Source organism: Ceratotherium simum, chromosome 11, assembly GCF_057802395.1.
Source record: "Ceratotherium simum simum isolate JZ-2026a chromosome 11, ASM5780239v1, whole genome shotgun sequence".
In the NCBI taxonomy this organism is placed as follows: Eukaryota; Metazoa; Chordata; class Mammalia; order Perissodactyla; family Rhinocerotidae; genus Ceratotherium; species Ceratotherium simum.
Genome location: NC_141910.1, coordinates 70,195,775 through 70,218,163, shown reverse-complemented (window position 1 = coordinate 70,218,163; position 22,389 = coordinate 70,195,775). Strand labels below are relative to the sequence as shown.

The 22,389-nt window shown below is 39.2% G+C and overlaps 1 long non-coding RNA gene across 1 annotated transcript; it reads right to left on the bottom strand.

Moving 5' to 3' along the window:
- Window positions 1-418: 418 nt before the first annotated feature.
- Window positions 419-21,125, bottom strand: LOC147916036 (uncharacterized). The gene is made up of 4 exons (XR_015553598.1): window positions 21,043-21,125; window positions 10,538-10,649; window positions 1,790-1,868; window positions 419-674 (listed from the first exon to the last, which is right to left on the bottom strand). It is a non-coding gene; the product is annotated as an uncharacterized LOC147916036 (long non-coding RNA).
- Window positions 21,126-22,389: the final 1,264 nt, after the last annotated feature.

Here is a 22,389-nt window from a genome sequence, read left to right as displayed (position 1 = left end):
GGATTGGTAGTTAGGATGTCAGAAAGATGATTTAGTTCTCATTGAATTGTTTCTGCTTCATCGGTGAAATAAGAAGCGAGGTTATTATTTGGGAGTGAAGAGGGGGACAGGTTATTGCTGAAAATCAGAGTCAAGAGCAGAAGTATGAAATTGTCTTGGTGAGTGAGGGAGAAAATTAATTAGGAAAATGCAGGAGGATGATATAGCAGGACTTTTGGGGATCTGTGGGACTACATAATCTCCTTTCCTCACCATAGCATTCCTACAAGATAGGCATTATTTTGCTCAAACTTATAAGTGCACAGCCTGAGGGTGAAAGGGTGGGGTAGATCCCAGTAGACCACAGGTCACTCCAGGCTCTTTCCATTTTAGCAAGTCTGCTCCTCAAGATGCATTACTTAGGGTCCAGCATGTGCTGAGCATGTGACATTTCTTACCTAACATTTTCATGACAGTATCTTTGCCTCAGATGAAAGAGAGTTTCGAAGAAAAGTTTAGGCAACTTCCTAAGGTCACAAGTGGCAGAAGTAAGCTGATTCAGATGATTCAGGCTCCAAAACGCATTCTCTTCTGCCGTACTCACTCACATACTCACACACTCCACACAGAACAACGTCATTCCGGAGAGGCAGAAATATGCAGAGGGATAACTCAACACCAATTTTCTTCATTCTCTAAGGTCACAAAAAAGGTGTTATTACACTGTGTGTCTATTTAAGATTCTTTAAAATATAAATTCTAGAAAGTTCACAGATTAAGATCCCAGGGACGGTTAGGGTTTAACTGTTTGCTCAGAAATAAAATAATCTGAGGGTGAAAGTCAAGCAAAATAAAAACTATTTCCAGTTTTCCAAAATTCTAGTTTCATACTATTTCTTCTTGAAGTTACAGGGGAAAAGCACTTTATCTATGTAAACTGCGTTCTTCAGAAATGTCAATTTTTAGTATGCTAAAATCTGGTGTTTTTCCAGACAAGGGCAAGGTGCCCAGTGTAGTCAAGGGTCAGCAGAATTCTGAGTAGGTGGCTTCAGTCCTGTTCGGGGTGGGGTTTGAGCGTGACCTTGAACAACCTTGCCGCTCAGAGTGGTTTCCATTACCGCTTCAGCTCCTCAGGGGCACCTTCAGTTCATCATACCTTGACACAGTCTGACGTGTCAATAGCTAAAGATTTCATCTCAAAATGAAACATTTCACAATTCTACCCTAGTGTAGCTTTTTGTATCATTGGATCTAAAATTAAATTGATTTACCATTTGTAAGCATAACAGCAAATGCAGAGTGATAGATCTAATTACATTTTTAAAGCCATCTATATGTCAAAAATACCATAAGCAAAGTTAAAAAGCAAACTGTGAAAAAAATTGCAAAGTACACATCAAAAAATCCATAGTGTATATATATTGGAAAACAGAAATAAAACTATATAAATATAGACAAAGCATATAGAAAACAAACAATGAGAAATACAAATGATCAACAGATATAAAAAGTTGTTCATCTTAAAAGCATAAAATATACAATGAGGTATAATCATTATCTATCTTATTATGAAAGAATAATTTTAAATTAAATATGAATAAATTATTATCATTAAATATTGAAAGTGCTAAGGGTTTGTGAGTGTGCAGAAATTCTCTATATACTCACTGTGGGTAAACCTTTTATGGAAGCCAATTTCAATTTATACATAAAAACTTTAAAGATGTTCACACCTTTTAGACAGCCACTTAACTTCCAGAAATGTACCCCAAAGAAGTAACTAGCTAAATGGACAAACATGTATACATACCAGCAATAATCATGTAGACATGCTAACACCGCTGGGATCATTGGGTATCTTGGATTAGGGAACATGGGTGCTGTGAGTCCTAAAAAAAAGGTAACCATTTCTGTACGTTATTCAGAGACTCAATGCAGTGTTCCTTACACTGAGTATTTAGTCAACATTTACTGAATGTTTATATACCTAAATGTAAGAGACCTGTACAGGGGCTGATAGATATTATAAGACATATAGTGACCAGTTTACTCGTTACTCAATCTTCAAAACTTCTTTGCCAGTTGAGTTAAGTGCAGTCTTTAAGTTTTATGAAAAGTGTATGGAGATGTAAATTCCAAACTTACAAACCTATTAAACTAAGGGAGCTGTGTGGAGAAAATGAAATATAAAGTCTCTAACAAAGTGCCTGGAACACAGTAGGTGCTCAATACATAGTAGTACAATAAAATTACACCAATGCTGTTGTTATTGTCACAGATTCATGGCAGGTTTCCTCAAATGGTTCTTCCTTTCTTCTCTTCTTCCCTCCATTTTTCTCTATTCCTCCTTTCTTTCTCCTTCCTTCCTTCTTTCCTTCCTTCCCTCCCTCCCTCCGTCCCTCTCTCCCTCCCTCCTCCATCCCTCCTTCCTTTCTTTCTTTATCTCTCTCTCTCTTTCCTTCTTTCTTCCCTCACTCTGTCCCTCCCTCCCTTCCTTCCTTTCTTCCTTCCTTCTTTCCTTTCTTTCTTTCTTTCATACTTCTGTCTTTTATCTTTCCTTTCTGCCAACATTTTTGAGCATCTAACATAAGCCATGCATTTCACTAGGTGCTGGGGTAAATGAAAACGAAAACACCATGTTCTGCCTCAAAGAACTGATAACATAGTTGATGTAACTAACCTTGGAAGACGCAATATTACACATGACAAGCAAAAACTTTTGGCTTCTGAAGGGAAGAAGTGGCTAATTCTGCATGAAGGAATTTTTCAGACATTTTGTTTGAAGTGGATTTTGAAAGCCAACTGGTAATATATCAGGCAGAGAAAGCAGAGTAGCCTTTCCATGCCTCCGACATAACCTTACACTTGAAAGGCCATAGCTATTTTGAGAACTACAGGAAAAATAGAGAAGCAGGAGACATGTGGGAAGAGCTTCAGGTGCTGAAGGTGAAAATAGGTCAGCATAAGTTTTGGAAAGACTTATTTCCAAAAAAAAAATGATCAGTAGTTTGTGTTGACCCTATATAGACAATTTCAAGAACAGTGGCCTGATCAAATCTGTGTTTGTGAGACTAACAAGTGACAATCGTGAGAATCAATAACTAATACTTGATTCAATACATAATTTTGGGGGGAGCATGTATCATGGACAGAGAGCATGCCTGGTTTTTCAGTGCCAGAACAACACACTTCCTAAAGCTCAAAGACAAATGTTGCCAGTGCTTCCTCCTCCTGTGATACATTCTTTCCTCAGGTACCAGAAAATTCAGTGACAGTCTAGCTCCTTAATTGCTTATTCAACAAGCAGCATTATGCTAAGTTGAGCCAGAAGTGAGAAACCCAAAGATGATAAAAGCTGGGTTCGTTCTCTCAAAAAATATTACGGGCTAAAAAGACAGGAACATGTTCAACCATCTAGCTATGGGTATGATAAATGCTATAATAGACTTATGTACAGTAGAGGGAGAATGGAGGGGGCAATTGACCATTCTTGGAAGAAAGGTTTCCCAGGGAACAAAATACTCAATATGAGTTTTAAATGATGAAATTGGACTTTACAAGGAAGTTGAAGGGGAAAAATGCCCTCCAATCCTATCTTTTTTTGTGATGCTGTTTTTCTTTTCATGTTGCTTTCTTTGCCTTTACCTAACAAGAAAGGAGGATTGCTCTCTCTTCTGCTTCCCATGGCAATACTACTATGGCTGCCATATGCAGTTTCTTCTAGGTACATTGACATTGTGCCTGAACTTAACATATACATTCTTATTATATTGTTAGACTAGCTCTTTGAAGTAAGTAAAATATTCTTAATTTTGTAAACAAGAAAAATAAATCCCAGGAAATTTAGGTTCGTGGTTATCATAACAATAATGGTGAGGGAAAAACAAAATCCTGCTCATTCTGTTATCAAAATATATGCTATACTCATTACTAGTATTCCATTTATGCCTCTATGTCAGCAATTATCTTGTTGAACTGTAATCGCATGCCTCCAGCTGAGGGGAGGGGCTCTGCTCATTTAAGCTGTATCCCAAGTATAGGGTTTAGCGCTTGGACCTAGTAGGTCTTCCAAAATACTTGAAGCATGAACACGTAAATTAATGCATGAACCCTTAAAACATCCTTTGTTACTTAGTTCTACCAAATATTAAGATATTTTGTTTTATATGCTTTGCCTTCTGAAATAAATTATTTGCCTTTTGAGGGCAGAGTTCTGTCTTGATCTCTGTAGACACTCACAGCACCTGACGTAGAGCCTTGTCCAATGCAGGAGACCCTGCTAGGTTTTTTGAAAGTAAATTACCCATCTCTGACAGATTTTGGAATGGACTTCAGTGCTTCTGTTTAGTTTTGTAGAATCACGTCTCATCATCCTGTGAGGTTGGTGGTTGCTCTCCTGCTCTTCTGAAAGGAATTGAAATCGTTGCTGCCCCGCCACTCCCCTTTCTCCGGGAGCGTTTTAGCTCCGGGGTTTAAAATGCCTTTACACACTTCAACCTTTGTGGCTAATATGACCCATTTGGAGACCTTCTTTTCTCCAGGGAAATTAATTTCAAACTCAGCTTTCACCCGAGCAAATGCTTAGACCCCAACTGGTTTCATTCTTATAAGAAATGTTAGCAAATTATAATTGGAGGGAAAAATTAGGGGGTCGAAAAAGAGAAAAGAACTACCATGACAAACCCTGAGTGCCATTCTAATCAGCGCTACAGTATTGTTACTTTTTCATCCAAATTTATCTTCTGTTGGCAGTAAAGTTAGAACCTGTTTCCACATCATTTAGAACTCCAAATTCCTGCCCACTGTGCTAACTACGAGTTTTAGTATCCCTGGTGAGACTGAAGCACTGCTCTCTGAGGAGGGTTAGAGAGCTGCCGTTATGCAGCTACTAGACCGCGCTTCCACTGGTGCCGGACTTGCTGGGCCTCACCCTCAGGTCCACTCGACGACACTACGTGCAAGGAGCTCCCCCACCTGCTGCGTCCACTAATGATCACTCTCTCCTGAGTCGAGTCAACGGTCCAAAATTTTATGAGAATATGGATTGCAAAGTGGCTGCCACATGTGCCTTTACTGAAATCTTCCATTCTTGTGGGAAGACAGCTAAACAGTGATGATGGTCTGAAATCAAATAAACCAGCAAAGAATTATTGATGACCTAATTGCCCTAAATTGTAAACTCTGTTATTTCCCCCTCCCACAAAACCTTCCTATCCAAATGGCTAGTAAACACTCCAAAACCTTCAAGACATCCTCGGTTCCTTTCTTGGCTTCCTACCAATTTCATCACCATGAATTATGATTGATCATTATAGATCTTAAATATGTCTCAAATCCGTCCTTTTCTCTTCCTCCCATTGCTATTGCTTTAATTCAGGCTCCCCACAACTTTTTCCTGACAAATTTTTTATAGCCTCTTAACTGGTCTGGTTGTGGCACGCAAAATGCATAGGAGCACAGAAAGTCATCGTTTGTAGAACTTAATGGCATGTGGTTTCACCAGCTGAAAGGAGACATCATGGCTTCTAGCGTCAGCCATAAGATTTAATATCGTTCCAAACTGCTCACTCCCCTCCCCTGTCAAAGGAGAATTCATGTCCACTGCTCTGTGGTTTACAGGGACCTCGCCCTCCCTCCCCACAGGAAGAGTGTTCTCACGTGGGCTCCCACATGATTTGCTGTGGCTAATGAAACATGTGCAGACATGGCATGGACCATGTCCAGGCAGAGGCTGTGAGAGCTGTGGCCTGGCGTGGCCATGGGGTTTCCCTTCTGCCAGGAGATTGGCCTATCTCTGTCAGCAGAACTGCTGCTTCAGCCTGCGTCCCAGGATGGACACACGGGCGGCAGAGCAGCAGCTGGCTCAACCAATATGTAACATGAACGTGTTCATACAACGTGAACAAAAAAATAAATGTTTGTGGTTTAAGCCACTGAGATTTGGGGGTTATTTACACCAACACTATATGACAAAACCTCATTAATGCAATGAACATTTCATTTGGTAGGTTAGTTAATTCCTTGGAAAAAAGTGGTTTTGTATCAGTTGATATCACCTCAGAACACACTGTCACTGGATTTATGAAACATGTCCCCTCCGCAAAATATCTGATGAATATTGATTAAGTGAGATAATACATGGATAATATATGGAAGGCAACTTGCCAAACACGAAGCAGACGATTTATAATTCTGGTGTCCCTGCCCATGTCTGCTCTTTATTAATTTAGAATGACTCAGCTGTGTGTGTTTAATGTCTTAGCTGATTCCAAAGAAAGACGTTTTCCAAAAGTCTTTTCCCTTAAAAATGTTTTTTTGAAAAGCAGAAATGTTTATGCTGCTGGGTCTTTTCTTCCCCGCTGACTTGAGAGCATCCACACGCCATGCTCTCTGGTGGCTCCGTCCACAATTAACCATCACAGAACGGGCGGCCGACCTCCGCCCTGACACTGTAATTGTTCTGTAATTCTGGCTTGACAAAGACTGTGTCATCAGCAGCAAGCATTTTTTAAACCTCTACTGAGCGCTAGGCTCAGGACCCATAAAGATGCATAATTCAGAGACTGGGCTCCAGAAGTATATGTAGCAGCTCAGGAGGCAGAGAGGCATGGGGGGCCGGCCAAGGAGTGAGATCACCGTGCGGCCACTTAAGAGGATTGGGATTGAAAGGGAGATTGCTCAGGGCCAGGGCATCTGCCAGCCTCCAGGGCAAGCAGGAATCTGACTCATCCCACCACCAGGCTCAGTCTGGGACTTACAGCGAAGCAAAAAGGGAAGAAACAGCACCAAGAATGGTAGATAGAGGGGATGTGACTAGAATACAGAAGAAAAGGGAAAAAGAAGAAAAAGAACATTTACTGAGCACCTGCCACACGACACGATGCTAGGACTTACATTTCTTTCCTGATTCAATTTTTAAGACAAGTCTATGAAGTAGGCATTGGCATGCACGTTCTAAAGATATGGAAATTGAGGCTTATAATGTACTCAATGCCGCATAGCTAGCAAGTGCCAGAGCTGTGGGTTCCTGTTCTGCCTCTTCCGCTTAACCAGTGGTCTTGGCAAGCCATGTCATTTTTGACACTTGACCTCTTAATCCATATTGCATAAATACCCCATATCACCTCGGTTGGCTGTCGAAAGGGTAAAATGGGAAATGGATCAATACAACACCATAGCTATAGAATTCCCATAGCCTTTACTCCTTCATGCCCAAGCACATTCTATTCCCTCTGCTTAGAATACACTTCTGCCCTTTTGCCACCATGACTTGCCCCCAGGCATCTCCCCCGTCCCAAGCCTTTCCAAGCCTGGCCTTCTCCACTTGGTAAAGACCAGCAGTGCATCTTCCTCCAGCTGCCCCATGGTGAGTCACTGTGCTCCATTGTCCTTCTATGCTAGTATATTAAAATTGTTGTTTTGATGTCTGTCTCTTCTCTCTCCGTCCTCACCTGAGACTTAAGTTTTGTGGACCAAGGAGCTTTTTCTTCATGGATTTATTTGTACGTTGTTCATTTAACAAACACTGATTGAGAGTCTGCTGTGTGCCAAGTGGCCTGCCCTGTGTTGGGGACACACTGATAAATAAGGGTGAAATGGTCTCTGTCCTCCCCAGGCTTACCCCACTGGACATTACAGACGAGAGGCTGGCAATCATGACAGAGGTCATTGCAAAGGTAGGGGACACCGGGGAACTCTGAGGATCAGAGTGGGTGCCTCCCCTAGATTTGGGTAGTTGGGAAAACCATCCAAGTGGCATCCAAACTAATATCTCAGAGAAGAAATGAGGGCAATAAAGTGAAGGGGAAGGGAGCAAAGATCACTTTCCCTGTCCTCAGCAGACACTGTTGAACAAAAGGGAAGGAGTCTTTGAAAGCTGTTTGTCACCCTAGATAGTATATTCCTGGTAGTTACCACAGAGGGGGTTAAAACATATCAGTATTTGTAGCCTAGCAGAGCTTGTTTTCAGATACTTTGAGAATTCAGCATATCTTTTAAAAAGAATCCTATATATGTTCTGATTTATCATTGCCATTGCCTGTTTATCTTATCTCACTTTCTGAAATCTTCTTTCAAACTGGAAAGTACAGCTGATTGCAGAATGTGTGTTTATACCTTGGTGACAGAGAAAGGAAAGTGAGGCAAGCAGAGTTGAATCAGATAGTTGGGGGTTTTATTGTGTTCTCTGAGCCACTTTTAATAAACTTTCCTGATACTCAGTAAAAGGATGTGGTCTCCATCAAAAGCTCTTTTCGGTAACCAAGTCAACAAGAGGAGAAAAATACACCTACACAGTCCCAGGTGCAGCCGACTGCAGGGCACCCTGAGAGGGTGCAGGGTATTGGTTCCTCCCGGCTTGTGGGGGACTCGCTTGGACCAGCAGTTCAAATCTCTCTTCACGCAGCCACAGGCGTGTGAAAGATAGAGCCTCTTTCAGCTATAAGCTCAGGGGACACCAAGAGGAGTCCCAGGGTCTGGTCTCTGCCCTGGCACCTCAGAATTGCAGCTTTCTTCCCAATGTAGGACTTTCCTATCCTACCCCTTCTCCCCAAAGCACTGGCCAAAGTACCAAGGATGCTGAGTAGCCCTGACTTCATCTGCCAAATGCACACCCTTCTTGCATGGCCAGCCAGGCATCTGCATGGTGGTGTGGGGGTGTAGAGAGAAAGCTGGTTTGGGGAGTGAGGAGTTACATTTATCAGCTCTGGGTGGTGGAGCAGAAGCTCACACAACTCTTGCCACAAATGGACAGGACCTCCATTACCTGGTTAAGAGAATACACATATCTTCCTGCCTGGGAGTCTCATGTCCAAGAAATAAATGATGGATGGATGCATAGTGTGAGCCTGATATCTGATTTGGGGAAACTCTTAATGTTCTTTCGTCAGAATACTCCAATCTCCAATAAATTTTCTTATTTGTCTCTGAATTCTCCACACATATTTTGACATCTATTTTATTTTGTACCTATTATGTTCAAGGCACTCTGATAGACTTCATAATGTGTCTTTTAAATTTATTTTAAGGATTAAATGAAAGTAGGTCAAATTAAAACAGTTAGCACTTAGTATATAGATTAAAGGTCAACCAGGCAAGGAGCACGTCTGTATCATTTGCCCCTGCGTCATCAGCTCCTAGCTCATCACCACACACATAGAACAGAAAAAGAAGATGCTCTAATACTCGTCTAATGTAAGCTCTCAGCTCTAACCAGGCTATTGATATCCTAGGGTACTTCACACATATTTTTTCTTTTAAGCCTCACAGCCACTCTGAGAAGTAGGTCTCCTATATTCATTTAATAATTAAAGCAACTGGGGCTGAGAGTTTAAGGGCATCTACAGAAGATTCCCTATTTGTTAGAGCCAGAATTTGAACCCAGACCCCTCAGTCTAGGCTCAGTACTATTTGCAGCAGGCCACAGTTCTCCAAATGGTGAGAAACATAATCTTGTTGCTGCCAGAGGCAAGCCCCTGCTGCTGGGCTGTTCTCCTCACCCAAGGTTGGTGGAATTCCAATGAGTTGGGACCTGGTCACCTTATCCCCCACTGATGAGTGATGCTGATGTTAGAGGCTTCACCTGCATTGTCCCAATCTTCTTCAAAATAACTCTTGGAGATGAGTATTACCATCAGAGCTGGACCGATCAAAGTTGAGTTTTAAGGAGGATCCGTCATCTCCCAGCCTCACCCAGCTTTGCCTCCAAAGCCTGATTTTGGCATCACTGTGCTCCTCACACAGCTGCTAATAGGTTGGGCATTCAGGGTCAGCACCAAAGAGAAGGCACTTTTAAAGCTTTCCAAGGCTGCAGAGAGGCATTCCAAGATCAGATTTGTACAAATGACAATGTAGCTCTGATTGACCAATAATACCAACACTTCCATTGCACAGCACTCGTTATGTACCAGTTGTTGTTCTTAGTGCTTTAACTCATTCAAACGCACCTTTTTTTTAAATTGAAACCTGTTGGTGATGTATGAAGTGGCAAATCTCCAGAATTAGCACCTTTTGAATAGTCATCAAAACATAACTGATATCTCATGTAAACATTAATTTGTTCAGCATTTTACAATCATTTATTACATGGCCAACCTGTGACCAAATGGGTAAATAAGGGCACTATTGATGAGGATCTCAAAGTGCAGAGAGTAGAAGAGCAAAGGGATGAGTAACCAGATGGTTAGAGAATCCTGAGCTAAGCACCCTATGCATGTTTGTACAACGAGGGCTGCACTGAGATGGAAGAACCCAACTTGCCTTGTCTCCTCAGAAGGGCTAATACATAATTTGACCCTGTCACTGAATAGGTGCTCAAATGACAGAGAAATAGAAGAGCAGGGATTTCAGGCTAAGGCACAGAGGTGTAAAAGAGAGTTTGCAATGCCAGCGACCAGTTGCATGACATTGATAATAGATAAGTAATAGATGTTGACAGGTAATAGATATTGACAACTGACAAGACTTCGTCCTAAAAGGAGATTTGAGCTGGATTTTAAAGGATCTTGAATAGCATGCTAAAATATAGCTTTGAATCCAACAGATATATGTACTGACTTACCTCTAAGTGGTTAATACACTCTCTGGAGGCCAGGGGCAGCCTGCAAGTCAATTCAGCAAGGTATTGATCTACGTGTTACATTCGCCGTGCAGCCAGCAGCGAAGAGGTTGAACTAAAAGAGAGTTTTTTGTAATTCTTTTAGCAGACAAAGTAAAACTGCATTTTTAATTCCTTAAGAATAATATTTATTTATTTTACCCTGTTTTATGAAATATTATAAACATTTTGACCAAAACAGAGAATAAAATAATAAACACCTATGTATCATTCGAAGCTTTATTAAAGGGCAACACCATGCTGTATTTGCTACAGATAATTTTTTTGTGGATTTGTAAACATTATATAGGCGGTGAGGCCCCTGTTTACTGCCCTTGGACCCCAGTCCCCTGATTCTCTCATAGAAATGATCAATATCATTCATTCAGTGCTTATACTCCTAGGCAAGTGTTTAAAGAGTTACTATTTATCAACAGAAATTTAAAAATAATTTTTAGGTTGGAAAACTTTTTATAAACAGTATCACACTACATGTGTATTTTCTTCCAATATATATGTATATTTTGGCTAAAGCAGCATGTTTTAGAGATTTTTGCTACTGATTCATACGGTGCTTCTTTGTTAATTTTAACTGTTGAATAGAATTTGATCACAATTTTTTTATTCATCTTTTGAGCTACTGCTTTTTGCCGGGGAGTAGGCAAGGAAAAATGCAACGGCACAGAATTTATTGTCAAAAACATGGAACCAGGAGACAAAAACTACACGCAATAGTGTGCAAGAAATCAAGGCATTAGCTGGCTTCAGCATCAGCTTCTATGGGTCATCTGTTCCTTTCCGGTATCGACTGCTTAAATTCCTTTCTACAAAGGTGTACCAGGTGGTTTCCCTGGATACTCACAGAGGTCAGGAGAACACACTTGTCCAACGCTTTCAATGAAAAATTTCACACTGTTTATTTGACAAGCCTCTGAATTCTCTTAGGGTATTAGGCTTGCACGTTGGGATTTCTATTCTTTTAATGAGTATTTGTGACAATTTCTGTGGCTCTGTCCCAGTTCCTATCACAGTTATTTCTATTTAAATAATTTTTTAGGATTATCCTCAGAGAGAAGTGTTCATTTCTGCATTAGATGGCTCATTGAGGGTGGAAAATGTTTATTGTATCTGTACTAGATCCACCATTTTCTATTTTCCCATCATCTCTGCCCTGGTTTACTTTAGGCCATTTCAGAGATATCTAACCTAAATTGTTTATTACTTTACTTTTAAGTGACAGGGATGCCTTTATTTAACGAGGTAGAACTCCTGAGCAGTAGAGGCAAAGCACCGTTCTTTGGGAACTGATGAGCATCAGACACGAGGCAGGACATTTTCACTTCTCTCCGTGCTCCATCTAATGGCTTGAGGGAGACAAGTTACTCCCCTTTGCAGGTGGGAGAAGTGAGGAGAAAGGAGCTTAAATAACTTGTCCAATGTCACACAGATAGACCAATGGAAAATAAGTACAGTTTTATCTGAGTCTGAAATTATAATTTTAGCTCAATAAAGTCAATATTTCAGTTAAATAAAAGTAAATTTCTTTTCATTGAATATCATCCTGGTGTGTTCTGAGGTCTGCAGCCGTCCTGGAAACAGCACAGCAGGAAGGGCAGGCGAGGGCTCTGTGCTTTTGAACACGCTTTTCCAAACACTCTCCCTTTTTATTGAACTTCACAGACATTCCCTGTAACAAAGCATTTCATTTTTTAACACTATTATTAAAAAAAAATACCAGTGAATTGACATAACTTGCAATTTTATCATTAGAACCATTACCTTGCCACAGCCCAAATGTGTTACCAATATCCGAGCTAGCAACTCAGCACACTTCTTTGCACACTTTCCTAACGTCGTATCTAGCCAGCGCCAGATCTAAGCAACTCTGCATGTGAGGGGTAGGTCCCAGGGAGAAGTGTTTGCAGTTAGTTTCACACTGAAAGGCAGTGTGATGGTTAGCAAACCAGATGTCTTGACACATACGAGGCTTCCGGGGCAGATACTCACCCACAGATTCTCAATTAGGGAAATCTACAATTAACATGACAGCAAGGAGAAGGGTCTGGTGTGCAATTACAATATTTTGGCTAGTGCTTCTTTTGCTGAGATATCAGTTAATAGTCTTCAAAACTTCATATGAAATCTAGTTATGTGCTAAAATGTGAAACCATTTATAAACCATAGAGTAATTTTATAAACTTGTGCTGGATTTATTTTGAAAAATCGACTTCATGGGTAAAAATGATAGATCCTGTGATATGGTTTAGATGACAAAAAGCATAGTCCTCATTGGCTTTGAGAAGACTTGAGAAGTTAACTGAAGGTGAAGAAGTCCAAAAACAATGAGAAAAGATTCTTCTAACAGCTTCAGCAATTCTAACGTGTCTTGAGCCCCAGAAGGTTTTGGAGTTTGCAGCTGCAGATGACAATTCCTTTTCTTTCTTTCTTTCCTTTTTTTTCTTCTCAAACTGAATTTCAACAATGAGGCAAGTGATTGCAGCGTGGCAATAGACAAAAGCTGTTTTCAGAGGATTGCCTGCTTGCAGAGGCCTGGGAAACCCATGCTTCCAAGTCACAAACAATAGGTCTTTTAACCTAACATATGGCCCCAAACTGAGTGGTAAACATAGTTCCCAAAATTGTCATGGTCCAACATATTAGGAAACCTACAATAAGAAAAGCTTAGCACAGTTTTCTGTGCTCCAACCACAAAGAAGAGCCTCTTTCACAATCTGGATAGCAGCTTCCTCCCATCCGGAATTGTGGTGTGATTCTCACTTCCACGTACATCCCCAGCAAGAAGATCACCACCACAACACACACAAGAATACGCTCCTTAACAGTTTGAGGCCCACTGGAGGAGATGGTTGGGATCTATATGGACTAGGGAACATGTAGCAATTTACTCCGAGTTTATCCCTCTATCTCTCCTGTTAAATTGTAGTTGAAGAAAAGAAATGATTATTTTTCTTCTGCTCTGAATCCCCTGTCCTTTAAGGCTACTTTAAATATATTTAAAGAGATGAGAATGATCCTTGATAGATACATAGTGGAGTTGCTTGGCCATTCTTTCATTCTTTCAACTAATTGATTGATGATTAAAAGTCATAGCATTACTATTGTAGTAGCTTCAGGGGATAAAGAAATAAGTACGGTGGGGCCTTTCCCTCCCTGTTTATCAGGGAACGCATATATTTTAACACTCTTATACTGTAGTGAGTTAGATGATTGAGCACACAAGGTAAAACATCCAATGGTGATTAGGAAGCCAAGAGGCCTGGGTGTTCAATATGTTTCTTAGAGAAAGCAGGAGTTGAGTAGGGACAAAAAGAGTGGAAACAAAAGAGTGGGTGTTTGCTAGATAGACAAGGTCATTCTGATCAGAAGAAATCACAGAGAGACACAAAGGCATGAAATAACAGTGATAACTAGTATTTATTCAGCACTGGCTATACACCGGGTGTTAGGTTAAGCACTCAGCATGTAGTGTTTCAATTGCTCATTGTGACAACCCTATGAGACAAATACTGTTATTCTCCCCATATTATACATGATAAAACTGAAGTTTGAGAATTAAACAACTTGTTCAAGTCAAACAGCTAATAAGTAATGGAGATGGAATTCAAACTCAGGCATTTTTTTTCATTCCAGAGACTGAGCTCCTAATGCCATATTGACAGGACTGACCCAGAGCTGTGGAGTCAGGACAAACAGTTTCAACACTGGGCAGCGGTCATTCATCTGTAATATGCAGACAAGTGGGAGTGTTTGTAATACATTAAACTGGGGAGAGACTTCACCATGTGAATATTTTCAAAAGATAACTTTTGCAGCTATTACACAGACAGGATTGGCAGGGAGGAGGTTGGAGGGACTGGAGGCTGAGAAGAGGTAGAAATTTGCAATCCTAATGAGAGATAATGAGGGCTGAACAGAGGCAACCGCATGGAGATGGCATGTTGAGGATGATTGAGGATGGATTTGCAAGATAGTCAAGAATTAAAAATCTACATGACTTGGGCAGAGGAGAGAGGCTACAAAGAAACTCCCAAGTGTCTGGGTTGCGAGCCTGGGTGAATTGATCACCTATAACCAAGATTCTGTAAACAGAACAGGTAACAACTCCCACTGATGATCTGCTGTCTGTCACCATCAGTAAGCTGTTTCCGAGTACTGATGTTATACAGGGAGGCGAGCACGTACAGAACAACAAGGCTAACTTCCTGTGTTGCAGGAGCCTCCAGAGAGGTTAGGAGAGAGTAAACCAATACAAACAACAGCATTACCACACGTGGCTCATGTCTATGTTGGGGTTGGAGAGGGGGTGCAGGCAATAATTACCACCGGAAATCAGAGGAGAAATGATCACCATGGGCTGGATTTGAGCCTCTGATGGTGCAGGAGAAGGGCCTTGAGCTTAGAAGATGGGAGGATATATGAGCATGCATAGCAACAGCCCTGCAGTCAGCATGTTCATGCAATTGCAGCTGGAGTCTAACCTCCATACAGTCTTTCTGTAACACACAGATCAAATGGTAGATTCAATTCAGACACAGAAATCTTTGAAAGAGACATTTAGGTGATTTGTTGTTTTATGTTTTTTGTAAGTGTTTAAATCGCTTCTCTAGACATTAATGTGCATTGGAATCACATGAGGGTGCATGTTAAAATTTAAATTCCTAAGTGGTACCCCAGGGATTCTGAGTCAGGATGTATGGGATGGGGAATGAGGACCTGACCTTTTAACCACAGCAACCAAGTGGCTCTGATGCAAGTGTCTGAAGACCGTTCTTTGAGAAACACTGCTCTAGTGTTTCTCAAACATGTGGGCCACTGACAATCTTATTAGAATAATGACACCTAGGAAATTGTATGCTAGAAAGTGAAAACAGCATCTTACTTTTTATTACAGTGGTGAATAAATGTCATAATGTGAAATAAATTTTTTGTGAAATGAAAACAAAAATCTCTATGAATATTCAAATGAGAGCCTTTAGATTCTTTAGATGCTTCTACACTCCCTGAATATTTCTCTTTCTCCCTTCTCTCTGTCTCACTTTTCTCTCAAACTCTCATGTTTTTTCTTCTCTTTTGTCCTTGCCTCTTGGCTAAACTCTGGTTTCTCTTTCAACTTCTCTCATCCCTTTCCTTGTCCCTAATCCTCTCACCAGCCCTGTTTCACCTATTTTCCCATTCTGCTCTCTGATTTTTGTCTCTCCTTTTGTCACTGCAGCATCCACCTTAGAGAGCGAGTTTCACTATTGATTTTTTTTGTAGCTTTCCGTAGGTGTTGGATTGTGTCAAATACGTTTTTGCATCTTGTGAGATGATCATATGCTTTTCTCTTTATTCTGCTAATGTGATGAATTTCACTGATTGATTTTTGGACATAAAACCAACCTTGCATTTCTTTGATGAAGCCCACTTCCCCGTGACATGGTATATATACTCAACTTGCTAGCACTCTGTTAAATGTGTGGTATCTGCACATGAAGGATTTTTCAGCTCCTGTAATGTCTTAGTCTAAATTTTATACAGGGTACTTTTGGCTTCATAAAATTAGCTGGGAAGTATTCCCTGCTCCTTTATTTTCTGAAAGAATTTTGTAGTCTAGGAATTATTTTTTCCTTAAATTTGGATAGCATTCACCAGTAATACTATCTGGGCCAGAAGTCTACTTTTTCAGAGGGTTTTTAATAATGAATACAATTTTTTTAATTGATAGAAGTTTACTCACTTTTTCTAACTTTGCTTAGGTTAGTTTTTATAATTAGTGTCCTTTAAGGAACCTTTATATTTCATCTAGTCTGTTAAATTTATTGGCATTAAATTTCTCATGATATTTTCCAACCATCCTTTCAATTTCTGTAGTATCTTTGGTAATGTCCTCTCTTTCATTCCAGATATTGATAATTTATGTCTTATGTTTATTTTCTTGATCAGATATCTGGGAGTCTATTCTAGATATTATGAGTTATGAGTTGTGGAAATTCTGATTTCTGTTAGTTTATTTTTTCTTAAGCATGTCATTTGTTTTACTTTGGCAGGCTATTATCTTGGTTGGACTCAAGTTGAAAATTCTGTTTCTTTTCCTTAGCTCTGATCCTACTTGACATACTTTTCCTTTAGCGGAGCTGCTTTGAGTCTACTCTAGCCAGAGGTATGGGCAGACAGAATTTGGGAGATCCCTAACTGGCTACTTTCCTTCTGGGTCTTCCCTTCCCTTCCCTTCCCTTCCCTTCCCTTCCCTTCCCTTCCCCTTCTCTTTCCCCTTCTCTATTTGCATCTAACTCCACCATAATGAAAGCTATGATAATAGTAACTCTACTGTGTATAATTCTCTCCATTTGCTGTGTACTACACTTTCAAATCTGAATCCTTCTGTAACTCTCCAGTGCCTTCAGATAGCTACATTTTGCATTATGTTCAGATTTTATACTTATCATTTGCCAGAAGATGCATCATGTGCAATCTTACTTGGCCATTCCCAAAAACAGATTTACATCTTTCTCTATTCTCATTTTTTAAAGGAGTTTTCACTGTAAAGAGAATTCTAGAGTTTTTTTCTTTTTCTTTTTTTTTTGTTTGGCTCTTTATGAATCTTGGTCTATTGTATACTGTCTTACATTGTTTTGACAAGAAGTCTGTAGTTGTTCTTATCTTTATCTTTATATATAATGTGTCTTTCTTTGCTTATTCTTTTAAAATTTTCTTTTTCTCAAATTATACTGTAGTAATTTAATTATGGTGTGCTTTGATGTGGTTTTCTTTGCATTTATTCTGCTTGGGCTTTCTGAGTTTCTTGGTTTTGTGGGCTGTAATAAAGAATCCGACTCCAATTTTTGATGTTTGATTACTGACAGCTTTTAAATCTCACTCCTCCCTTTTCCCCTTCTGCCCACATCTGGAAAAGATGGTAAGAAAGCCCAAGTGCTCCCTCCTTCAGTGAACTCTCACCACCCCCTACTCTTTAACCACAATAAAAACCCAAGCCATTATCCTTTCCTTCCCTGTTCTCTCGAGCCATTTTATGACCAGCTTTGGAAGTCTGACTTACACTCCCCAGATGCCTCATTTTGTGAGAAGTAAACCTTTTCAGATCCTCTTGGTATATGTGTGTAGCATCATAAGTCTCAACATTTGAACAAAATTTTGAGTTGGGGTTCATCCTATATCTTCAGGTATCTATAATACAGGTTTATAATTTTCATCCAATTTTGAAAATTGTACACATTTTGTCTTAAAATATTTTCTGTCCTCATTCTGGAACACAAAATTCCTGTATATGAGACCATTTGATATTGTCAAACAGGGCACGGAGCTTCTGTTAAATATTTTAGGCATTTGTTTTTATGTCTATACTTCAATTTGTATAATTCTTATTGCTTGCCTTCAAATTATTTGATCTTCTCTTCAATAGTATTTAATTTGCAATTAAGACCATACAGTGAATTTTTCATTTCAGATAATTTTCAGCTCTAGAAATTCCATCTGATTCTCTTACAAATTTTTAATTTCTTACATCATTATGTTCGTGTTCTCCTTTAAATCTTTAAGCGTATTTATACTAGCAGTTTTACACTTTCTAATTCAATAATTTCTGTTATTATTGGATTCACTTGTATTGGCTCATTTTTTTTGTCTGTTTATGTGCCACAGTTTTCTGCTTTTTTGTAAGCTGGTAATTTTTGATTGGAGATTGGACATTGTGACATTATGTCATTGAATATTGGATGTTATGCTTTGTCATTTTCTTTGAAAACTGTTTCACTTTTTTTTTTGGCAGGGACTTAAGTTATTTGTGTATCATCGTGATTATTTTGAGCTTGATTTAAAGTTTTGTTAGGGCAGGTCTGGAAAAACCTTTCTTAAAGGGCTAATTTAACCCTAGTTATATGATATGATTCTTCCTAAGTCTCTACTGAATGCTTAGGTGTTTAATAAGGCCTTTTACTCTGGCTGATTGGCCATCCAAACATGTTTGAGCTCTGGAAATTGATTAGCTCCTTTGTTTTTCTTTGTCCAACCTTGTGAAATTTCACTTTGTACATGCAAAACTTAGACTACAGCAGCAGATTCAAGGGGACTACCTTATGTATTTTTGGAACTCTGTCTGAATAGTTTCCTTGTCTCTGGTAAATTGCCTTCAAAATTTTGTTCACCTAAGCTTTCACAAACTGCCATCTCTGCTTGCCCAATTCAACAGTTTTGCCTTTCTCACCTTGGTTCTCCTTTCCTACAACAAGATCCATAAAACACCTTCAGAGAGAAAATCAAGGTAATCATAGGGCTCAACTCATTTGTGTTCCTAATCTCAGGGATCACAGTTGTACTTTTTCCATTGATCAATGTCTGAAAGAGTTATTCCATATACTTTGTCTATTTTTCTACTTGATTTTTGGTGGATGGATAAAAAATATACCAAGTACTCCCTCATTGTTGAAAATGGGAGTTCTCAGATTTTTTATTTTAATGCTTTTAAAAACTTTTTTAGAAAATTAGAGGTTCAAGCTAACTTAAATTTTAATGATATTTGGGACTTTCAATGGGACTAACTCAGCTGAGGTGGCAGTGAAAAAAATAGAAACCTTTATGCATGGCTAAGTTCACAGTGATCCAGCCAGGACAAATCACAGCCTGTTTAATATGGCCTTTGAAGAGGTTTTGTTTATTCTTTATAAAACCATTGTAAAATGTATTCCTATTTCACAAATATTAAAATGTAAATTTTTTGCATTTTATAATCAAGCAAATGGGATTACTATGAGAGAGAAAAGAGAGCATGAAAACAAGAAAGATACAGTTATATTCATAAACAGAAAACAAATCCAAGGAAAATGGTAAATACTATAGACTGGTGAGTTTCCACACATCACTTTTTTCTTTCTTTTTATGTTTTTCTAGAATGAATGTATTATTTGTATAATAAAAATGTCTTTTAATGAATGGTGATGGAACCACTCGATATTGACATGGGAAAAAAAGAAACGTCATCCCTACCTTGAACCACACACAAAACTTAATTTAAATTGGATAATGTATTCAACGGTTAGCCAGCACTGGTGATCTATTGGTTAAGATTCGGCATTCTCACCACCACGGTCCGGATTTGTGTCCTGATCAGGGAACCACACCACCCCTCTGTTGGTTGTCATACTGTGGCAGTTGCCTATTGCTGTGATGAATGCTATGCTACCACTATCTTAAGTACCAGCAGGGTCACCCACGGTGGACAAATTTCAGCAGAGCTTCCCTACTAAGACAGACTAGGAAGAAGGACATGGCCACCCACTTCAGAAAAAATTGTCCATGAAAACCCTATGAATAGCAGCGGAGCATTGTCTGATAGAGCACTGGAAGGTGAGAGGATGTCACAGATAAGACCAGGCAGATTTATGCTCTGCTGTCCACAGAGTCACTAGGAGTCAGAATTGACTCAATGGCACTGACAACAATTCAAGTGTTGTGTTGGTCTCACTTCTTTTGATATCAGATTCTGGGTGAATTGTATTAAATTATTTAAATCTTCATTCCAAAATAAATGGATTTACTATGGCATGATGAGGTGAAAAACAACTAAGAATCAAATAGAAAACAGTGTTTTGACCACTAGAATCAAGAGCAGTATGTAAATTGGGAAGGTTTATGCATATTGAAGACTAAGCCTGGAGATATCAGGGATGACTTTCTAGGGGGGATTCTGAATAAGGGTAGGAATTAGCCTAATGAGTAATGGAAGAGAAGGGCTTGCTAAGCACAGCAAACACCAAATGTAAATGTACAGACATACAGATTGCCCAGTGACTTCTTTGTGCTGAAGTGTACTCTGTGCTTATTCAGCCAATTATTGCGAGCTTGTTATGGCTGAGCACTATTTTATGTGATTCACATATATCACCTCTTTTAAACATAGAAAACACATTTATTTCTAGATTATTACTTCAGCATCTGCCCACCTCAAGTATCCTATAAGAAAGTCTGGGGACTGATGTCAATTCCTAAAAATTCATTATTACCTTTTTGTTGAAAGATGTTAGAAGCCTTCTTATAATATATATTGATGTACAGAACATTCCTAGATTCATATTTTATATTATGAACAGGGGATTACATGAGTAACTGAATTGGATCATATTTCTGACTTCACTCTGTTAGTCATTTTAATATCTCGTGACATGTTCCCTCCTTATATTATCAGCCATCAAATTTAAAATATAAAAATAACAAAGCAAATGAGGCTTCTCAGATCTCCTGTGATTAATGGGAAAAGAAATGCTGAAGCAGAGAACAAGACTAGCATGTGTTTGTGCCAAAGAAACAGAAGCCGAACTGCCCCCAGCCATGCCTACCAGACTCAGCCAACACGCAGCCCACTGGAATACTACAGTTCCATCCAAATCTGTCCCCACGTCTCACTTCAAAGTCATTATGCCAGGCTCACGTCTGTCCTCCACCCATAACCCCAATACCTGCTATCAAATCTCCTCCAGCAGAGAGACTCTCGAGGTGCATTACGGGAAAGTGCAGACGGAGTCCTGGCCAGGAGAGTTTTCACCCATGTAGAGGTTCTGGCCTCAAACTGAAGCCTTTACAACAGGCCATCTGTCTCAAGTTGTCAATCTGTAGGCTCTTCAGGGATCAGAGAAATGGGCTATTTCCTTCTGAGTCTTATGCTAATGTGTCTCCTGGCGTACTGTTTGTAAGACTAGAAAAAATCCAGTGTACTATTAACAATGGAGAGTGCCTGGTGCTGAGCTTTGGTAAATTGTGTTTTCCAAATTACTTTCTGTATCTTCTAGAGATTTTATGAAGTATTATTTACAATTAGAAAATATTAAAATCTATTTTAAGCTATGAATATGGTATTGTTTCAGTTCTTTGTGTTTATTTTATTATTTATTATATGTACATTCATTGATTACTTTAACAAAACTTGTTTTCAAAAACATTTTTTTTGTGATTTTATTTCAAAATATCAGAAAAAAATTATGTGACTAGACTCTGGGAAACTCAATACTACCTATATTACTTTTAAAATCTGTAATCTTGTTGGGGACATTTTCATATATCTGTTTTCATTGTTTTAAAAGATCTTCTGAGTAAACATGCCATAAAAGAGAAGCTTATTTGCCAGTCCACAATAATTTATATCCATGAACAAAGAACTAATATTAAGGGGACCATTATCTCCTCTGATCCGCATGAGAGTAGTGACAGGGTGCTGTATATTACAGCTCAGTGACTGAGACAAAACACATATGATTTTAGACACAACAGACATATTTTGCTATAATATTCAATTTAAAAATAACTTTGGGGGGCTGGCCTAGTGGTGTAGTGGTTAAGTTTGCATGCCATGCTTCGGTGGCCCAGGGTTCGCAGGTTCGGATCCTGGGCATAGACCTAGGCACCACTCATCAAGCCATGCTGTGGCGGCATCCCATACAGAAAATAGAGGCAGATGGGCATGGATATTAGTCCAGGGCTGCTCTTCCTCACCAAAAATAAATAAGTAAATAAATAGCTTTGGCAAGAATTCTATGACCTACCCTATACTAAAGTATAAAAAATACATTTTGTATCTTCAAGGCATGCATAATCCACTTTATAAGAAATATAATGGGCAGCCCCCTAGAGCAGCTTATATAAGATGATACATGACCCAATAGGATTGTGAGGTAAAACTAATCATTTACATGCTTATCTCTATTTTAGTGAATTTGTTACTTTAACTTTTGGAGTTTTTATTTTTGTTTTTGTTTCATAAACAAAAAAATTCAACATCAAGCATTTTCTTTCAGTAATCGTGATTTCTG